The following is a 9,861-nucleotide window of genomic DNA, read 5'->3' on the forward strand; positions in this document are numbered from 1 at the left end:
GAGTCGGTAGTCTAATAGTTCAACTGCCGTACTCGAAATCGTGACATGGCGCGTTCAAGGGTTCAAGGCTCAGCTTGGCCAACGTTGCGTCCTTGGGAAAGGCACTTTACACGAATTTTCCCAGTTGACAATTTGGCTTGGGGTTTTTTTCGGAGACGGACGTTAAATTAACAGGTCATGCCTTTTAAATAATTTTAGTGTTGCTAGGGGTGTTAAATCTGTACAAATTCGCTTTTCTAGGTGCGATACAGCATAGTACGGCATGGCATGGTATGGCACGGTATGGCATGGTATGGTATGGCATGGTATGGTATGGTAATAGAGTTTCGACACCTCTTTCAACATCGCAAGGCTCCTGGACGCTTCCGTTGTGGGCTGAGAAAAACAACAACTCCCCATAATAACCGAAGTTAGGAACATACTACGTTACATATTTGAACATTAGTTGTTCGTATAGTTTTCCCACATCATACCAACTGATGCAACGGTAACCTCCAAAACGTATTTTGACTTATCAGTATGACGTCAAAACATTATTTTATCTGGGATGTCCCACTACATGATGCATACGTTGGGAAAACCATGGCAGCTAAAAACTTAAAGAGAAAAGGTCTACCGGAGCTGCACTGCTTAAACAATCTATCTCTATTTTTCTGGATTTCTAGGGGTGTCATCCCTGACTCAGGGGTTGAAGTGTAATGACCCTCCATCCTTCATGGTCGCGAGCTGCCGTTGCAAATTCTGCCATATCCAGACCAGTCCATGTAATCTATCTCTATAGATTACTGAAATAAAACAAGAAATTTGGCCTCCTCAACTAATGATAAAAAAGCGTTTGGTAATGACACAGTCCGAGGTTCCTCCATAGAAGGAAGAATAATGAAGTTACAACTGGGCTTGATGGTGACTGCCCCTGAGATTCTGCAGGGGGGGCGAGGCAGTAAAAAAAATAGATGGAAAAAAGGAAACACTGGAAGTTTCCAAATACTGTTTATAAAACACCCTATAATTGATAGACAGGTCAGGTTGAGCGTGACTTTATTCTCTCGCAGGGTCTACACTTGCTCGACTAGTGGGGTGTGATTGATGAGATCGGGTCAGAATATGAAGCATGCATAATCCACACACATCTTGCTGAATCAGCTAGAGGATTCGTTGCCTTCAGACTCATAAAACTAGACAGGTATGTCTCTGTTGCCTATGCGTTGTGTGTTCCAAAGTCCACACATTGTAGCTACCATATAAATCAAGTAACAGAAGCATAAGACATCCCTTCGTCCATGCAACATTTCTTGTTTGAAAGTAATAACGCTTCTATTATTTGAAAAAAATCAGTCTTTTTAAAATTATATCATCATTGTCGTTATTTCTTATGCTAAGAATAAATCATCTCAAACGTTTCCGCTGACAAAAGGTTAATCTGATCCTCACAAGTTCTAGTTATCCCGATTTGTTTGCTTGTAAGTACAACTGACACCTACAGCGTATCCCAGCGCGACAAAAAAAATCACGATTATGACAGGAACATAGAAATATAGATGATTTTTTTTTTAACGAACAAACGCGCTGCCTGCGTTCTGTGAACGACAAAATCGAACAAGAATCGATTCATAATAATCTGGTCAGCATGGTTATCGCCATACATCCGATTCTCCAAAACCGGATAAGTGTACACCCCCTTTGGCTCGGCTCAACGGTAAGCGCCTAAGCCTTCAGCTGTGTCTGGCGTCTGGAGTGACGTTATCCTAGTCTGTTATGGAAAGTATTGGTGGAACCAGTGAGCTGGCCGCCCTGACGTGTCACGTCTCCCACAATATGTCCTGTCCATCTCGACATTCCCTGGGATAATTGGCCAGTCAGCCTTGGACACATCGAACAGTCCTCTTTTCTTTTCTTTTTTAAGTTTTTGTCTTGGCTCTTAAAGTTTTCTTGGCTCTATAGAGTATATTATGTGTATGCGTACATGTGTGTTTGTGTGTACGTGAGTGTGTGTGTGTGTATGTTTGTGTGTATGCATTTGTGTGTGTGTGTGTGTGTGTGTGTGTGTGTGTGTGTGTGTGTGTGTGTGTGTGTGTGTGTGTGTGTGTGTGTGTGTGTTTCTGTTTGTGTTTCTGTGTTTGCTTGTGGGAATGGGGGGAGTCAGGTTGGGTAACTGGTTGACGGAGATGACAGAATTTTTCATTATTTTATCATTTGTATTTTGTTTGAAGTTGCTTTGAACGTAAAGGTAAAAACATATTATTTTGACAGAAAGGTTCCTTCCGTCTCCGGGCGGGTCACTACGCGAAAAGAAAAAGTTCATCTGAAGTAGATGGCAATGCATTTTTCGAAATGAATGGCTCGGGTGCCAAATTCTGCGTACTGTTGGAAAAAGATTGTAAAGATGGCAAGCCAGGGTACAAAACATGGGGTACTGGTCTTCTGCATGCGACCGGGAAGCTTAACCGCTACATCATAGATGCCGGAAGTGAAAAGATTTTCTTTAAAAATAATTTGAGATCGGAAAGAGGATGATGATGATGATGATGATGATGATGATGATGATGATGATGATGATGATGATAATGATGATGATGACGATGATGATGATGATGATGATGATGATGATGATGATGATGATAACATGTTTCATTTTACAAAATCATATCATCATTACCGAAATTACCATTGACGTTACACCGTGGCGAGAAGGGAGATTCTTTTCAACACTGGTTTAACAATTCAGATTGTTGCTCGTAAAACATTCTTTACTGTAATTTTTAATGCTCCACAACTAGTCCTAAAATGAACTTTGTTTTTCTCTAGTTGCACAGATCAGATTTCGTTTGTTTACATGACAGCGGTCAGGTTTCCTTCAGTGTTTATGAACTCCATCAAGTAGAGTTTAGATGACACATCCTGGATTCCTCAGCGAGGCGCATGGGCAGGATGGCGAACTTCAGATGCGAGATTTATTTTTTCTGCAGATCGTGATCCAGTTTAGGCAGGAGTTTTGTTTTTGTCCCGTCCAAACCACTCCCTCTTCCTTTTTTGAAACGATTAATGTACCTTCGCATCTCTCTTCTTTTGTTATCTATCTTTTTATCTGTCTATCAGTCTGTCTATCTGTCTATCTGTCTATTTATTTGTCAAACATTCACACACACCCTCTCCACTCTCCACTCTCTCCACTCTCTCCACTCTCTCTCTCTCTATCTCTATCTCTCCCTCTCTCTCTATCTCTCTATCTCTCTCTCCCTCTCTCTCTTATACTTTTCTCTCTCCCTCACTCCCCTCCTGCCTCCCCCCCCCCCCCCCCCCAATCTGTTTCTCTCCCAAATTGCATTTAAGGAGGAACTTGAGCAAGGGGAGATAGCGTCGATAACTTGGAATCTGCTAAATAACTTTTATAATGCCTCTCTTTCGCGTTTTACAAAAGAGCGCACAGCTCTGCGGATTCTTGGGGCATTTAATGTAGGCCCACCCCTACCACTTGGTGGCATCTCCTTGGCGTGTAGAGGATTGCCAAAATATTAAACGATTATTTGATTAAAATTACATGTAAAATCGATTAATCCAGAGACACCATTTATTTGCTAAAACACGCTAAATGAAATACTCCAAAATACAACGGGAAATACATCGAAACTGAAGACAAAAAGCAGACATATAAGAATAGGTCAAAGAAAAAGAGAGTTTAGTATCAGATCACAAGCAAGGCCAAAAACAGACAGACTTTTTCACAAAATGTCCTGGCAGGCCTGCTCACTGAAATCTGGAAAGCGTTCCGAGTCAGAAGCAACCGATCTATAGCGTCGTGCTTGTTATGGATAAAAAATGTCATCCTCAATGCTCGATTAATTGCACAATATTCGCAAATACATATTGATTAAAGCAGGCCCCAATGAAACATTTGCTAATCAGATTCCAAGGAAAACAGGCTTCTTGCATTTTTTTTTATTCGCTCTCATTTGCAGTGGTTTTCTGTAAAAATTGAAACATGGACGTGCCGAATTAGTGATGTACAATTACTTTAAAATGAACCAGGTCAAGTTCTGGGGTCTTTTCTTTGAATCAACATTCTCGAAGTGCTGTTTTCCGTACACGACAGTTCATTAGTCTGTTTCGAGTAAAGCTATACAGAGTGCACAGCTCATAACACACCCTCTATTATAAAGTTGGTATTTGGAAAAGATTTCTGCAGTGCGGTTAATAATTCGTAGTGCAGCTTATCCTGAAATACCTCTTCAACGGGGGAATCAATATCACTTATACTTTGCACATCATTTTGTATCAGTTTGTCTTAACTCAATAGTTTTCCTTAACAAATGAGGCTAGATTTTTTTTTAAACAACACATCTCCATCACGCGGAAAATGGGATCGTTCACAGCACTTCCCGCTTCTCATTCACATTTTGCATACGCATATTGTATTCGTCACTGCTAACCAATGACTCTTTTTACTTTAATGGCAAAATCTACTACAATAAATTAATTTTAGAGTGAACACTTTTTTGCACTAAAGATTCTCAAATCTTGAACATATAAAACATCTAACAGGTGTTTACAAAAAAAATCACCATTTAAGACAAATTGATACAAATCAATGTGACAAAGCTGAAAAGTTTATGTCAAGTAGTTTAGAAAAAATTGACAATAAGATGCGCCACAAATGTTTGACCGCACTAGAATTAGGTAGATGGCCTTCACTGCATAATGAATAGATTTCGGGAGAGTACCGGCTAATTACTTTTTCTGTCACTTATAACTGGATCTAACGGTCTAATAAACATTTGAACCACTATTACTTTCGAGAAGTGGGAGTTCAATAAACAGAAAATGGTTTTAAGCTCAGTCACTTCACATTTTCATCTAGCACTGACATAATGGTGGCGATGGGTAAGACGGCAGTGAGATACGTGGGCACCCCGCTAAAGGCCAATATGATAATAAAGACTAGATCTAGTTTAAAAACTGTAATCTCAATAATTAAAACCTTCAATCTAAGGATCCACCTAAACAGATGAAGAATAATAACGCCTTTTTTTCGGAAATAAACCCTTCCTCGTCCTGTTAAGGACAGTTTTGCTGGGGAGGGGGTGTCTTTTTCCTATTTTGTTTCTTGTTTTTTTTTTTTTTTTGTTAAACAACCTGCTCAACATAAATTTGTCATTTCGAATAAAGCTACATTGTGTGACGTTTCAGGTTTCAGGGGTCTATTTTTTCTGGGTTTGGACTTCGGTGGGCAGATCTGCACGAAAAAAAAGAACTTGACAAAATAACAGTTCACAGAAAAGATGCCACCACCCCTGCGATAGAGAATTTATGGTATGTAAATGGCACCCTTTATAAACTCTTTGCACCCCACAAATAGACAAGTAGTTTCCCCTTGTAGGTGGAACAGCAGACTATCATTATCTCCTGGTCTCCTCGGGCTTTGTCAAAGGCAAAAAAGGTAGCGTGAGACAAAGACTGGCTTTCCCGAAATCAAACCGCTGCTGTGTCTGGGCACTTTGACATTTGTTGTCCCAGGAATTGATACCGTTTGATCACCTTATGGGCCTGTGGAGTTTCTGAAATACGAGGCGTATAAAGAAAAGAGTTATAAAGTATAGTTACATTTCACGAGATGTGTTCGCGAGTTTGCGGTGGAGTTCAGCCAAGGGTTGTCTTCCAAGACATTTTATCTACTTTAGCTTTTTTGTGTGTGTTAATGTAAGTGGTTTTACGCCCCCGTCGTCACAATTTAAACCATTTAGATGGTGGCTTCAACCCTTCCTATCAGGTCCAACCCGGGCTGAGAGGAATACAATAATATCTCAGTAGAAAGACCGAGATACCCGATAAAAATTCTCCCAACTCGTGTCTTCAGCGTGCGACGACGAAGCGCCTACCGCTGCACCACATACGCCGATTTATGGTTAATGTCCTACTAGATCTAGACACCAAGAGACCCTTTTCGAAGACAAGGCCTGGTGAAGATAATAAAAAGGAACAGGAAGGCAGAAAATGTGAAAATAAATACACGGCGAAGCAAATATCGCTCAAGTACGTATGAGCTAAGGAATTAATCGGCGCAATTTCATCATTAGATAGGTTACAACACATCTTTGTGCGTGCATTTAGTGAATTACCCCCAATTCCTTAAGGTTCCAAATATGACAACGGGAGATAAAGAGTAGTGGAAATATCACAGCTGAGCATAATATGACTTAGCTTGTGATCACAGCAAGTGTCAAAGTTTCAGATTTACAGTGAGTCTTTAGTTATCTTTTCTATTTTCCTCTTATTCTAAATTTTGCCTCTGAGCGTGCTTTGTTGGTGATGACTATAAGTGCATGAAAACAATGGTTGTTTCGAGCTAAAGAATCGTGGGATTTCGACAAGAAAAGCAGGTGCTTAGAAGGAATGAAGACATCTGGAAAGATGCCGTATAACCACCAGACTGTCGTATTGCCACAGTTTGATTGCTTCTCTGCCTGGCTCCTTTCCTTTTTTTCAAAGTGTTTTCCTGTTCTTGTTGTTGTTGTTGTTGTTGTTGTTGTTGTTGTTGTTGTTTGCCGTTGTTGTTGTTTGTTGTTGTTGTTGGTGTTGTTGTTGTTGTTGTTGTTGTTGTTGTTGTTGTTGTTGTTGTTGTTGTTGCTGTTTTGCTGTAGCCGTCATCGTTGCTGCTGCTGCTGCTGTTACTTTGTTTATGTTTGTCTTTTTTTCTTATGCTGTCTTCAAGGCAGTCAAGATATGTACGTTACGCGGTGTGTGTGTGTGTGTGTGCGTGTGTGCGCGCGCGCGCGCGTGTGTGTGTGTGTGTGTGTGTGTGTGTGTGTGTGTGTGTGTGTGTGTGTGTGTGTGTGTGTATGTGTGTGTGTGTTTGTGTAGGGGTGGGGGTGTTGTGGAGGCCCTTGTTGGAGTTTGAATGGGGGAGTTAGTAAATCCTTTCTTACATTAATTTTGTTGAAGGAAAGGATGACTAAATACGAGCGGTTTTGTCGAGGAATTGTTTTTATTTGGATTTTTATTTTACTTATAGTTAAGAGTACAATTAATGTTTTCTGCTCTGTTGACAAGATTAGCGCTTTTTTGTTGATTGATTTAACATAAACAAAGAGTCTTGAGTGCTGGGAGCAAATTCAAACCTTTAAAGTCTGCTGTCTGAGGTAAGAACCACTTAACGTATAGAGCTTGCACCAGCCCTTTTCATCGACCTGCCCAAACGCATCACATCTTGTTCTGCTGTGCCCTATGGATGGACCCCTTTAACCATGTCTGCAATTTTTCTTTCCCCTTATCTGAGAACGACTTTCAATATTCTTTTTTCTCCAGATGCTGACGTACCAGGGTTCAATAATTTTTGCCCTTTTTCCAATTTGTTGTTTTCTTTGGCTTATGTTCTGTGTTTGTGCCGTATTTATTGTTGTTTTCCTGTCGTTCTTTTTTATAGTGGTGGCTCTCGGGATTCAAGGATTCGGGTGTGGCGGGGTTGTTTTGTTTCCTATTTTTACTTTGTAATTTGCTGTTACCTGTACTCGTGGCGTCGGTGACCTAGTGGTTAGGGTCTCAGGCTCGCAACCGTAAGGGCGTGGGTTCAAATCCCGTCAGCGGCCCGAGGTTGTGTTCTTGAAAAAGGCACTACGAATTTTCCTCCCTTCACTCAGGTAGGAATGGATACCCGGCTATAGACAGCGAAACTCTATTATTTTAGTGTTTGAGAGCTTAATTCAGCTACTTGCACTGCATCTTTCCCGGGAAGCCGAGAATGTTTCTGAGTGCTCTAGGGTCTGATGGGATAATAATATTAATTATAGATCTAGTGTTAAGCGCATGGAGTGTGCTGTCGCGCGGGGATATGCGCTCTACAAACGTTATCTATTATTATATATTATTACTTTCCTCGGAAGGAAGATTGCGTGCCTGTTGATTTTGTGGAAAACGGGGATGCATAATATTCAAGGTCCTGTAGAAGTCAAAGAACAAGGAGAAAGGAAAATAGGGAGGTTGAAAAAGAATAGGTGAAGGACTAGAAAGGAAACAACAGCTGCTCAGTCTTTACAATCCTTTATTTTTAAACATCCTTCCAAGAGCTGTAAGCTGACTTACCTCACTTTGGGCCAATTTGGGTGAGTCCATATGAAAAACTGCACAGGGTCCTCAGAGATTTTCAGCACTTTGTTTCTTAAACTTTTCCAATGGAAATATCTGCTAGTCCATTCCAATCAGAATCTTTTTTCGAATAAGTTCAAAAGTAAGAAGAAACCCGAGGTTAGAAAATGAACACATCTCGCCTTTTTAAAAACACGTCATGAAATCAATCTGGTCTGCCTCTTTAGCTAATCAGAAAGAGTTTTGTTTGGGCTTTTTTTGAAAATCTCAAAAATCTCTCGTTTAAATTGCCTGCTGTTGTGCAAGGGTGTGATTTGGTTTTATTCTTCATGTTCTGGGATGTAAGAGATAGAGGGGGGGGGGGCTTTCGACTTTGGTAATTCTTTTCTCTGTTAAAAGTGATAAATGCCAGACAAAAATTGGAACTCAACAGCCTGCTTTTGAGCCTTCGGCTTACGTAATGCCCTTTCTATATGACTTTTCCTGTTAAACAAACACTCAAAAACGTGACATTAAGAGAAATAGAATCAACACCTACAGTGAACACTCAAATATGCACCACACGATCAAACATCTTGAAGGCCATACTAGGTCTTTAAAAATAAAATAATAAATGTAAGATTAACAGCAAATGGGTTGGAAAACAGACACTTTCTAACCATCTGTTTCGCGGTGAACGCAAAACATTATCGCGTGCCATGCATTCTGAGTCTTCGTCTTTCATAAGCGGATTTTTTTAGGCCAGCCGTGCAAGTGAACTCACTCACCGCGCTGTGTGATCTGTTTGGCGTGGTGTCAGTGTGAGGGCTCACCTAGTCCCTGAGCACTCACAGGGAACGCTGCTTCCTCGACAGAACTGGGAGAGAGGGCTGAAGGAGCAAGAGGCGTGGAGGACGGGGGGAGGTGGAGGAGAGGTGGAGTAAGAAGCGTTTAAAACCTATGCGTTCGCATACTATCTCTGAGATTCTAGGTTAAAACTTTCCTGAAGAGCTTCAGTAGCGGTAATAATGGCAGTAGTACAGTAGCAGGACTACTTCACTCTGTCCACAAGTATATTATTATTATGTGCCCAGTTTTGAACAGCAATGTCTTGATAATTGTTTGGTCTTACTTTGCGGGAAATGCTAAGCATAGCTTTCCTTTATTTTACTTATCCAAAGATTTCGTACAATTGAATGTGTATAAAATAGTTCAATTTTTAGTATATTCTTCTTTATATCTCAAGATCTAGATCTATTAAGTGAAAGTATGTGAATTCTTTTTGACACGCAGTGTTGGAAGTTTGGCACACCAGGTAAAATGTGTTTTCGGGAGTGTGTTTAGACGCACTCTAGGTTGCATATGCTTAGTTTTACACGCTGTTGACACCATTGGCACGAACACCCTTTTTCTATTCAATAAAATGTACTTACATTTAACACTTTATTGTTGTTCAAGTCTTACAATTTACAAACATTAAATAGTTTGTTTAAGATCATTTGGCTATTCCTTGTATTGCGCAAATATGCTATATCAAAAGGAATTTCGTTTGAGTAGGCCCCTGTGTATGTTTTAACATTATTTTCATATGACTATTATGATTTATTGAGGGGTTGCAAAGATAGTATTCTTTTTCAAAGTTGGGCGCGTAATTGTGGACAGACTTGTAGCATAGGCCGTTCATGTCAGAAATTCCAATCTATTACAATCTTTGACGCCACTAAATATTCATGTTCTTTATGGGAATGGAAAAATAAGGAGCATCCGAACATTAACTAACAGTGTTTTCTCTGTGGGGGAGGGGGG

General features: G+C 40.3%; 1 protein-coding gene across 1 annotated transcript in view; it reads right to left on the reverse strand.

Annotated features, from left to right (window-relative positions):
* The window catches only part of LOC101857781 (guanylate cyclase 32E), a gene marked incomplete in the record, with an annotated part of 173,169 nt that extends 164,294 nt beyond the window's left edge, over positions 1-8,875 (reverse strand). Inside the window, 1 exon segment of the mRNA XM_035969023.1 lies at positions 8,074-8,875.
* Positions 8,876-9,861: the final 986 nt, after the last annotated feature.

The sequence above is a fragment of the Aplysia californica genome, unplaced genomic scaffold (genome assembly GCF_000002075.1).
Source record: "Aplysia californica isolate F4 #8 unplaced genomic scaffold, AplCal3.0 scaffold00106, whole genome shotgun sequence".
NCBI classification, from domain to species: domain Eukaryota; kingdom Metazoa; phylum Mollusca; class Gastropoda; order Aplysiida; family Aplysiidae; genus Aplysia; species Aplysia californica.